We start from the raw sequence: 12,289 nt of genomic DNA, 5'->3' as shown, positions 1-12,289 counted from the left end.
CCAAACTAGTTTTGGAATCCTGAAAGTTGGGGCAACTTTGACGTCATCGCCCCCTCCCTTCCCAACAAGTTATGGATCTGGAAACACTTCCTATGTCTTCCACTAGATGTCCTCATTCAGTACAAAGTGCAATGGAGCATTTGCTGTGAACTTTGACCTAATGGGAAGCAAATTACTACAGTGTCGCAAAAGATTAATGTGCTTGAAAGCGCATATGCGTTTGGAGTGCTTCGTCTGTTCCAATCAGCCCGAGATGAACTAGGATTGCCCGGTTGGAATGCCATTCGTTTTGTACGTTTATAACATCCTGACGATTGATTCTGCACTTAGTTTGACCAGTTTCGTCGACCTGTAATTTGGAAGTTTTGATGCAAAATTATCCTGGACCAGAAGTCATTTTTTGGGCATTTGAGCTGAAAGTGGTAGCAGATGCTGCTACATGGACACTAGAATTGAACATTATGAAACAAAACGATTTATTGTTGAAGTAGGACTCCTTGCACTACATTCTGATCGAAGACCATCAAAGGTAAGGGAATATTTATGTTGTAATTTTGTATTTATGTTGACTTCAACATAGCGGAGAAATATTGTTACGTCTGAGCGCCGTCTCAGATTATTGCAATGTTAGGCTTTTTCCGTAACGTAAAAAAAAAATGTGACACAGCGGTTGCATTAAGAACCAGTGTATATTTTTTATTATATGTAGAACATGTATCTTTAGTCAAAATTTATGATGAGTATTTCTGTTATCTGGCGTAGCTTTCTATAATTCCTCCGGACATTTTGGAGAATTTTCTGAACATTGCGTCAATGTAAACCGAGATTTATGGATATAAAATGCATATTATCGAACAAAACAAATGTACTGTGTAACATGTCATATGACTGTCATCTGAAGATTTTCAAGAGGTTAGTGAATGATTTCTTTTTTTTTATCCTGCTTTTTGTCATTTTATCTTTTGTGGTACAAAATGGCTGCCTTTTTGTCTTTGTTTTGGTGGTGGTCTAACATAAATATGTGCTGTGTTTTCGCCGTAAAACATTTAAAAAATCTGACACGCTGGGTAGATGAACAAGGTGTTTATCTTTCATTTGAGGTATTGGACTTGTTAATGTGTGGAGGTTAAATATTTCTAAGAATATTTTTGCATTCCCTGCGCCACTGTTTCAGCTGAACGGGGGGGGTGTAGTTCCTGTAGGGGAACCCATAGTCTCAACAGGTTTTAAATGGGCATGCCACCATCTCATGCTTCTTTACATTTCCCCTAAGGTGACTGAAGAGTACAGATTACAAGAAAGGTTGCTTGAATGTACACAGAGGGCAGTTAAAAGATGCATGCTCCTGACCAACAGTATTTCTGACCTGCCTTATTGCGATAGAGGAGTGCATTGAGAGACAGAAATGAGAGACAGAAATGTGCAAACACTATCTTCATAAAGACATGGCAGTGGACTCGGAATAACTGCTTTAGATGATAGTGTTTTAGTAAATGTGTTCTGAAGTGAAATGGGGTTGCACACAACTTACATTTCCAAGCCATTCTATTATCGTCAGCAACCTGGAAGCAGAAGAAATTGTGTTCACTAATTGGTTACATATAAACAGAATAATCCAAAATGTTGTTCCTGAAGTCATTTTTAAAGCTAAGAACATTTTGTAAGTTGGTCTTAGAAAAATACCATTGTACTACCTGAATGGCGTCTGAGAAGATGGCTGCCGTTTTATGGGCTCTTAACCCATAAATGTGCTATTGTGTGTTTTTTTTGTGATATTTGTAACATATTTTGTACATCATTTTTCTGTCACCGTCTCTTATGACCGAAAAGAGCTTCTGGATATCAGGACAGCGATTACTCACTTCGTACTGGACAAAGAATTTTTCTTCAATGGGTCGGATGCGAAGGATTTACTTCAGACACCCGACAAGGCCAACATCCCATCATTCGCATGAGAAAGAGACGGAGATATCAGGGACGGAGGTTGGGTAAGGATCCGACAGCGAGTGGATAATCTGCCTCTACCATCAGTCCTATTAACCAACGTACAATCATTAGATAACAAAATAGATGAGCTACGATCATGAATAGTCTACCAACGGGACATAAAAAAAGTAATATCTTATGTTCACCGAGTAGTGGCAGAACGACGACATGGATAAAATACAGCCGGAGGGTTTACGCAGCATCGGTAAGATGGAACAGCTGCATCCGGTAAGACAAGGGGTGGAGGTCTGTGTATTTGTAAACAACAGCTGGTGCACGAAATCTAGGGATCGGACCCTTTTTTATTATTTTCGCCTAAAATGACATACCCAAATCTAACCTCCTCTAGCTCAGGACCTGAAGCAAGGATATGCATATTCTTGATACCATTTGAAAGGAAAACACTGAAGTTTGTGAAAAAGTTAAATTTAATGTAGGAAAATATAAAGCATTAGATCTGGTAAAAGATAAGACAAACAAAAAACATGCATTCTCGTTTTTTTTTCATCTTTGAAATGCAGAAGGCCATACTTTCAGATAAGTCTGTGTAATTTTGATTCTGGCCACCAGATGGCAGCAGTGTGTGTGCGCAAAGTTTCAGACTGATCCAGTGAAGAATTACATTACTGCACAATATTTTGTATTAAGTCTGCCAGGAGTTTTCCCAAAGTGTCAATTGATAGATTTTCAAGTACATAACTATAGAGAGCATGCAAAAATGATATGGTAATAGATTAAGTTTACACACTTTCAAAACTATGCTACATTGTATCTCTGGGACCCTCAGGATGACAAATCGGAAAAAGATTACGGAGTGTCAGTACATTATTTACCTTCAGAAGAGAATTAGTCAAACCAGTTACAGTGATACAAGTTTTTTTGTTCTTGTGCACTCTCCTCAAACAATTGCATGGTATTTTTTCACTGTAAAAACTACTGTTAATTGGAAACTGCAGTTAAATTAACAAGAATTTAAGCTTTCTGCCCATATAAGACATGTCTATGTTCCGGAAAGTTCGCAGTTGTATACAACCTCATTCTAGTCACATTAGCAACAACCGTCCCGGTTTAGGGACACCAATCCCGTAGAGGTTTAAAGGAAGTCTTAAGGTTTTACTTGCCTGAGGTAGAGTATCTCATCATAAACTGTAGACCACACTATTTACCAAGAGAGTTTTCATCTATATTTATCATAGCTGTCTATTTACCAGCACAACCCGATGCTGGCACTAAGTCTGCACTCAATGAGCTGTATAAGGCCATAACAAACAGGAAAACGCTCATCCAGAGGCAGCGCTCCTAGTGGCCGGGGACTTTAATGCAGGGAAACTTAAATCCGTCTTACCTCATTTCTACCAGCATGTTAAATGTGCAACCAGAGGAAAAATATCTCTAGACCACCTTTACTCCACAGACAGAGACACGTACAAAGCTCGCCCTCCATTTGGCAAATCTGGCAAATACTCCTGTTTACAAGCAGAAACTAAAGCAGGAAGCACCAGTGACTCGGTCAATAAAGAAGTGGTCAGATGACGCAGATGCTAACTGACTGGAATATGTTCTAGAATTCATCCTATGGTATTGAGGAGTACACCACATCAGTCACTGGCTTCATCAATAAGTGCATCGATGACGTTGTCCCCACAGTGACCTACCAACATACCCTAACCAGAAGCCATGGATTATAGGGAACATCCGCACTGAGCTAAAGGGTAGAGCTGCCGCTTTCAAGGAGCAGAACTGTAACCTGGACGCTTATAAGATATCCCTCTATTCCCTCAGACGAACCATCAAACAGGCAAAGCATCAATACAGGACTAAGATTTGAATCGTACTACACTGGCTCCGACGATTGTCGGATGTGGCAGGGCTTGCAAACTATTACAAACTACAAAGGGAAGCACAGCCGCGAGCTGCCAAGTGACACGAGCCTACCAAATGAGCTAAATTACTTCTATGCTCGCTTCGAGGCAAGCAACACTAAAGCATCAGCTGTTCTGGATGACTGTGTGATCACGCTCTCCATAGCCGATGTAAGTAAGACCTTTTTAAACAGGTCAACATTCACAAGGCCGCAGGGCCAGACAGATTATCATGATGTGTACTCTGAGCATGTGCTGCTCAGCTGACATTTTCAACCAGACTGTGTCTGTAATAAAAACATGTTTAAAGCAGACCACCATAGTATTCTTGGGCACAGGGACTAAGGCAACCTGCGTAAATGAATACCGACCCATAGCACTCACATCTGTAGCCATGAAATGCTTTGAAAGGCTGGTCATGGCTTACGTCAACACCATTATCCCAGAAACCCTAGACCCACAACACTTTGCATACAGCACCAACAGATCCACAGATGATTCCATCTCTATTGCACTCCACAATGCCCTTTACTACCTGGACAAAAGGAGTTCCTGCTATTCATTGACTACAGCTCAGCGTTCAATACCATAGTGCCCTCAAAGCTCATCTCTAAGCTAAGGACCCTGGGACTAAACACCTCCCTCTGCAACTGGATGCTGGACTACATGACGGGCCACCATAATTTGCAAATAAATTCATAAAAAATCCTACAATGTGATTTTCTGGATTATTTTTGCTCATTTTGTCTGTCATAGTTGAAGTGTACCTATGATGAAAATTACAGGCCTCATCTTTTTAAGTGGGAGAACTTGCACAATTGGTGGCTGACTAAATACTTTTTTGCCCCACTGTACATGTTACAGTAGGCCTACGTGTTACCTCTGTGTTTTCCAACTACAGGATGGTTCAACCCTAGTGGATCACCTACCTGCTGTATTGTTGTCTCTCCAACATCCAACCAAATATACATAAACAATCTCTTGAAAGTTGCTAAATTGGAATTGTCAATTCGCTGTGGGAGCCCTCTCCCTTAATGATGAAGTGGGACGGAGCAGATGTAACGGAAATCAATGCGAGTAATCACATGGCTGACTCACATTCTCCAAACTCTCCCGTCCTGCTCCTCCTCTTCACAGATGCCAACAGCAAGAAGAAGAGCCTCTCATATCCAGTAACTCGATGTATTGTGTGGTGTTAAGACTGGGACCAAATGATAAAAAGCTTTGTGGTTCCATCTAGCCCAGTGCTGTTGAAACCCCAGCCGGGGTGAATGTGTCCTCAGTGGTTTAGATGGCTTCCTAGGTCATTGACTGGCTGTGTAAGGACAGAGAGAGAGTGGGAGGGAAAGGAGTGGGGAGAAGGGAGGGATGGATCTCAGATTGCCTGTGGGCATATGTTATGCTCTGGGAATAGCTATTCATCCTGTGGCACACGGTGAGATACACTGAGCCTCAAAGCTGAAATGTCTTGAGTCAATAAGTATTTAACGCCTTTGTTATGGCAAGCCTAAATACACTGAACAAAAAATGAACGCAACACGTAAAGTGTTGGTTCCATGTTTCATGAGCAGAAATAAAAGATCCCAGTAATGTTCCATATGCACAAAAAGCTTATTTCTCTAAAAAATAATTGCTCACATTTATTTGCATCCCTGTTAGTGAGCATTTCTTTGCCAATATAATCCATCCACCTGACAGGTGTGGCATAACAATAAACTGATTAAACAGCATGATCATTACACGGTTGCACCTTGGGCAGGGGACAATAAAATGCTGCTATAAAATGTGTGGTTTTGTCACACAACACAATGCCACAGAGGTCTCAAGTTTTGATGGAACGTGCAATTGGCATGCTGAATACAGAAATGTCCACAATAGCTATTACCAGAGAATTGAATGATAAAGAAATTATCAGCCACCTCCAACGTTGTTTTAGAGAATTTGGTATTACATCCAAACGGCCTCACAACCGCAGCCCACGGGTAATGGCATCGTGTGGGTGCGCGGTTTACTGATGTCAACATTGTGAACAGAGTGCACCATGGTGGCGTTATGGTATGGGCAGGTATAAGCTACAGACAACAAACACAATTGCATTTTATCGATGGCAATTTGCACAGAGATACCGTGATGATATCCTGAGGCTCATTCTCGTGCCATTCATCTGTCGCCATCACATCATGTTTCGCATTATAATGCATGTTTTGTTATATGAGAATCTTCTCCAGTTATCATCACTTTTTGTGACTTTTGAAGCATTTATGTCATCAAAAAAAGCACCTAAACACATAAAAGCTTCATCATTCACAAAGGTCATGTTAACTTTCTGAATTATCTCTTAGAACAAAACATATAAGATATCCATAGCTTGTGTTAATCTCAGACCTTATTTCTGCATTTCTCCCAAAACTCTCTTCTTTCCCCATTCACTTTCCCCATAGGAATGGCTGAATGAACCAGCGGTAACTCATTTACGTTTTTAAGACTACAAGCTGTTGAGCTCTATAGCTAATAAGGTGGTGAGGAGAGGCCTCCGAGTGGCACAGCTTTACAAGTGGCACGTTACTACAGCCATGGCCAGGAGTCTCATAGGACGGTGCACAATTGGCCCAGCGTCGTCCGGGTTAGGGGAGGGTTTGGCCGAGGGGGCTTTACTTAGCGACTCCTTGTGGTGGGCCGGGTGGCTGCAGGCTGACACCTATCGCCAGTTGAACAGTGTTTCCTCCGACTCATTGGTGCGGCTGGCTTCCGGGTTAAGCTGGCGGGGGACTCTGCCTTCGCCTGTCCCGAGCCCGTTTGGGAGTTGCAGTGATGAGACAGGATCGAAATTGAGGAGAAAAAGGGGGATGAAATACAAATAAAAAAAAGTGGTGAGGAGTCTACCGTGTCTGGAAGCGACTTCACCATTCATTTTCTGTGTTCAGGGTTCACTCAAACATTGTATTAAGCTTTACTATTGACAGTTACAGCTGATTTCAGGATTGCATATAGATTCACTATCCTTAAATGTGAGTCGTCTGATTTATTTAATCAAACTTTTTGCCACCGGCTCCTGATATCAGGGCAGAGAAACTGCAATATGTCTCCTGAAATAGACTATTGTGCATGGGCGCACATGCGCAGTAGGCCCGAGCTAATTTTCCCGGTTTTCCCTGGCTTAACTTGCTGAACTTTGCTAGTTTTCATTCTCATTGCCAAACTTCATAAATACTGCACCCTCAACTTCAAAACTCCTTTACTAGTTATACAATCATGTAACTAAGAAATTAGTTGGGAAAAAACTTGACAATTATTTTTGCTAAATAGTCATGACTGTTTTCGAGATATACAGTTGAAGTCGGAAGTAAACATACACTTAGGTTGGAGTCATTAAAACTCGTTTTTCAACCACTCCACAAATTTCTTGTTAACAAACTATAGTTTTGGCAAGTCGGTTAGGACATCTACAAGTCATTTTTCCAACAATTGTTGACAGACAGATTATTTCACTTATAATTCCCTATATCACAATTCCAGTGGGTCAGAAGTTTACATACACTAAGTTGACTGTGCCTTTAAACAGCTTGGAAAATTCCAGAAAATTATGTCATGGCTTTAGAAGCTTCTGGCAGGCTAATTCGAGTCATCATTTGAATCAATTGGAGGTGTACTTGTGGATGTACTTCAAGGCCTACCTTCAAACCCAGTGCCTCTTTGCTTGACATCATGGGAAAATCAAAAGAAATCAGCCAAGACCTCAGAAAAAAATTGTAGACCTCCACAAGTCTGGTTCATCTTTGGGAGCAATTTCCAAACACCTGAAGGTACCATGTTAATCTGTACAAACAATAGTACGCAAGAATAAACACCATGGGACCACACAGCCATCATACCGCTCAGGAAGGAGACGCGCTCTGTCTCCTAGAGATGAACGTACTTTGGTGTGAAATGTGCAAATCAATCAAGGCCGTTCAGCAAGGAAGAAGCCACTGCTCCGAAACCGCCATTAAATAAGCCAGACTACGGTTTGCAACTGCACATGGGTACAAAGATGATACTTTTTGGAGAAATGTCCTCTGGTCTGATGAAACAAAAATATAACTGTTTGGCCATGATGACCATCGTTATGTTTGGAGGGAAAAGGGGGAGGCTTGCAAGCCGAAGAACACCATCCCAACCATGAAGGATGGGGATGGCAGCATCATGTTGTGGTGGGTGCTTTGCTGCAGGAGGGACTGGTGCACTTCACAAAATAGATGGCATCATGAGGTAGGAAAATTATGTGGATATATTGAAGCAACATCTCAAGACATCAGTCAGGAAGTTAAAGCTTGGTCGTAAATGGGTCTTCCAAATGGACAACAACCCAAAGCAGACCTCCAAAGTTGTGGCAAAATGGCTTAAGGACAACAAAGTCAAGGTACTGGAGTGGCAATCACAAAGCCCTGACCTCAATCCTATAGACAATGTGTGGGCAGAACTGAAAAAGTGTGTGCTAGCAAGAAGACCCAATTTATTGTGGGAAGCTTGTGGAAGGCTACCCGAAACGTGTGACCCAAGTTAAACAATTTAATGTCAATGCTACACTCAATCAGTATTTGGTATGTAAACTTCTGACCCACTGGGAATGTGATGAAAGCGCGAACCACTGCTTTTAATCAGGGCAAGGTGTCTGGTAACATGACCGAATACAAACAGTGCAGCTATTCCCTCCGCAAGGCTATCAAACAAGCTAAGCGTCAGTACAGAGACAAAGTAGAATCTCAATTCAACGGCTCAGACACAAGAGGCATGTGGCAGGGTCTACAGTCAATCACGGACTACAGGAAGAAATCCAGCCCAGTCACGGACCAGGATGTCTTGCTCCCAGGCAGACTAAATAACTTTTTTGCCCGCTTTGAGGACAATACAGTGCCACTGACATGGCCTGCAACGAAAACATGCGGTCTCTCCTTCACTGCAGCCGAGGTGAGTAAAACATTTAAACGTGTTAACCCTCGCAAGGCTGCAGGCCCAGACGGCATCCCCAGCCGCGCCCTCAGAGCATGCGCAGACCAGCTGGCCGGTGTGTTTACGGACATATTCAATCAATCCCTATACCAGTCTGCTGTTCCCACATGCTTCAAGAGGGCCCCCATTGTTCCTGTTCCCAAGAAAGCTAAGGTAACTGAGCTAAACGACTACCGCCCCGTAGCACTCACATCCGTCATCATGAAGTGCTTTGAGGGACTAGTCAAGGACCATATCACCTCCACCCTACCTGACACCCTAGACCCACTCCAATTTGCTTACTGCCCAAATAGGTCCACAGACGATGCAATCTCAACCACACTGCACACTGCCCTAACCCATCTGGACAAGAGGAATACCTATGTGAGAATGCTGTTCATCGACTACAGCTCGGCATTCAACACCATAGTACCCTCCAAGCTCGTCATCAAGCTCGAGACCCTGGGTCTAGACCTCGCCCTGTGCAACTGGGTACTGGACATCCTGACGGGCCGCCCCCAGGTGGTGAGGGTAGGCAACAACATCTCCTCCCCGCTGATCCTCAACACTGGGGCCCCACAAGGGTGCGTTCTGAGCCCTCTCCTGTACTCCCTGTTCACCCACGACTGCGTGGCCACGCACGCCTCCAACTCAATCATCAAGTTTGCGGACGACACAACAGTGGTAGGCTTGATTACCAACAACGACGAGACGGCCTACAGGGAGGAGGTGAGGGCCCTCGGAGTGTGGTGTCAGGAAAATAACCTCACACTCAAACGTCAACAAAACTAAGGAGATTGTGGACTTCAGGAAACAGCAGAGGGAACACCCCCCTATCCACATCGATGGAACAGTAGTGGAGAGGGTAGCAAGTTTTTTAAGTTCCTCGGCATACACATCACAGACAAACTGAATTGGTCCACTCACACAGACAGCATCGTGAAGAAGGCGCAGCAGCGCCTCTTCAACCTCAGGAGGCTGAAGAAATTCGGCTTGTCACCAAAAGCACTCACAAACTTCTACAGATGCACAATCAAGAGCATCCTGTCGGGCTGTGTCACCGCCTGGTACGGCAACTGCTCCGCCCTCAACCGTAAGGCTCTCCAAAGGGTAGTGAGGTCTGCACAACGCATCACCGGGGGCAAACTACCTGCCCTCCAGGACACCTACACCACCCGATGTTACAGGAAGGCCATAAAGATCATCAAGGACATCAACCACCCGAGCCACTGCCTGTTCACCCCGCTATCATCCAGAAGGCGAGGTCAGTACAGGTGCATCAAAGCTGGGACCAAGAGACTGAAAAACAGCTTCTATCTCAAGGCCATCAGACTGTTAAACAGCCACCACTAACATTGAGTGGCTGCTGCCAACACACTGACAATGACACTGGCTCAACTCCAGCCACTTTAATAATGGGAATTGATAGGAAATGATGTAAATATATCACTAGCCACTTTAAACAATGCTACCTTATATAATGTTACTTACCCTACATTATTCATCTAATATGCATACGTATATACTGTACTCTATCATCGACTGCATCCTTATGTAATACATGTATCACTAGCCACTTTAACTGCCACTTTGTTTACATACTCATCTCATATGTATATACTGTACTCGATACCATCTACTGTATCTTGCCTATGCTGCTCTGTACCATCACTCATTCATATATCCTTATGTACATATTCTTTATCCCCTTACACTGTGTATAAGACAGTAGTTTTGGAATTGTTAGTTAGATTACTTGTTGGATATTACTGCATTGTCGGAACTAGAAGCACAAGCATTTCGCTACACTCGCATTAACATCTGCTAACCATGTGTATGTGACAAATAAAATTGGATTTGATAAAATAAATAAAAGCTGAAATAAAGAATTTTCTCAACTATTATTCTGACATTTCACATTCTTAAAATAAAGTGGTGATCTTGACTGAACTAAGACACAGAATTTTGACTAGGATTAAATATCAGGAATGTGAAAAACTGAGTTTAAATGTATTTGGCTAAGGTGTATATAAACTTCCAACTTTAACTGTATGTCATAAGACAATGTTTTTATTTGACCTTTTATTTAACTAGGCAAGTCAGTTAATTACAAATTCTTTATTACAATGACAGCCTACCGGGGAACAGTGGGTTTACTGCTTTGTTCAGGAGCAGAACGACAGATTATTACCTTGTCAGCTCAGGGATTCAATTTAGTAACCTTTTGGTTCCTGGCTCAACGCTCTAACCATTAGGCTACCTGCCACCCCAGGTACCTAACATGGATTCAAGTTCCATGTTATTGGCGTAGGGTAGCTGGACGTTTCTGACTTATCTTGGAACTGTGACAATGGGCAGCCTCTCCCCTCGACCATGGCTTGATGGGATATGTTGTGATTTTGCCAACACAGCCAGATATGTACACGGTCTTGTACCCTTAACCTTTTTTTTTTTAAATGGACAATCATATTTGTTATTTAAATCCAACTTTATTAATATAATGAGTAATCCAGGAATGTCACGAGTGAATTGACACGAGAAAATAGTAACTCCACAGAGTGCAATGACAAAAATGAAGGGGTGAATTACTTCCGGACACAAAGGGTCCGCTGAGGTCCTCCTCCTCTTCGCCACTCTATAACTAGCTAATATAAATTGTAGTTGGCAAATATAATCAACTCTTAGCCACGGCGGGACGCTGTGAGGACGGTGAGCGATTTCCATTTGGTTTGTTTCTCGCTCTTAGAAGGCAACTGTCGAGAGACTGGCTAACGTTATGTCTCCCCTTGCACCACCACCGCTCACTCTGAGGCGGGAACGCTGTGAGAGAACCTGAACATTTTCATCTGTGGTGTGAGTGAATTACCGCCATAGAGTTAGGAATTAGAATACTAGAATGGACATGAACCTTCTTATGATGGTCTAAATGTCAGTCTTTTGGTCAGGGAGTTGGTCAGCCATGGTTTGCCAGTGCTGTGATAAGATGAGGTGAGGTATTGGTCGGTCACATGCATGAACCAAAACGATAATGATGAATTAATTATGAACAATGAATAAGCTAAATCATCCAAATATAAGTTGTCTGTGTAAGCAGTTTATAAGAGAACTAACGGGACTGTTGCCGAAACATGGCCCAGGTGGTAGTGTTGCTTCTGAAATATACTCAGAACATAGTTGCCATATTCTTAGAATATCAGAAACTTTCTCACATTTCCCGTTTAAGCAATGATGTTGCCAGTTATTCCAAAACAATACACAACACAAAGTTCCATCTCCAAGTTTGAATGTGGAAAAATAGACTAATTGCAATAGAATAGCTTGGGACCAGTGTTGGGGGTAATATATTACTTACAGTTGTATTACTTTTATGAGTAACAGAGTAATATAACGAGTTACTGTCTTCAAATATTGTAATATTATTCGTAAGCTATATATTACTTTCAGAAGCATATCTCTACCGACGTGTTATATAT

Source organism: Oncorhynchus kisutch, linkage group LG5, assembly GCF_002021735.2.
Source record: "Oncorhynchus kisutch isolate 150728-3 linkage group LG5, Okis_V2, whole genome shotgun sequence".
Taxonomy (NCBI): domain Eukaryota; kingdom Metazoa; phylum Chordata; class Actinopteri; order Salmoniformes; family Salmonidae; genus Oncorhynchus; species Oncorhynchus kisutch.
This window is presented reverse-complemented; position numbering follows the sequence as displayed.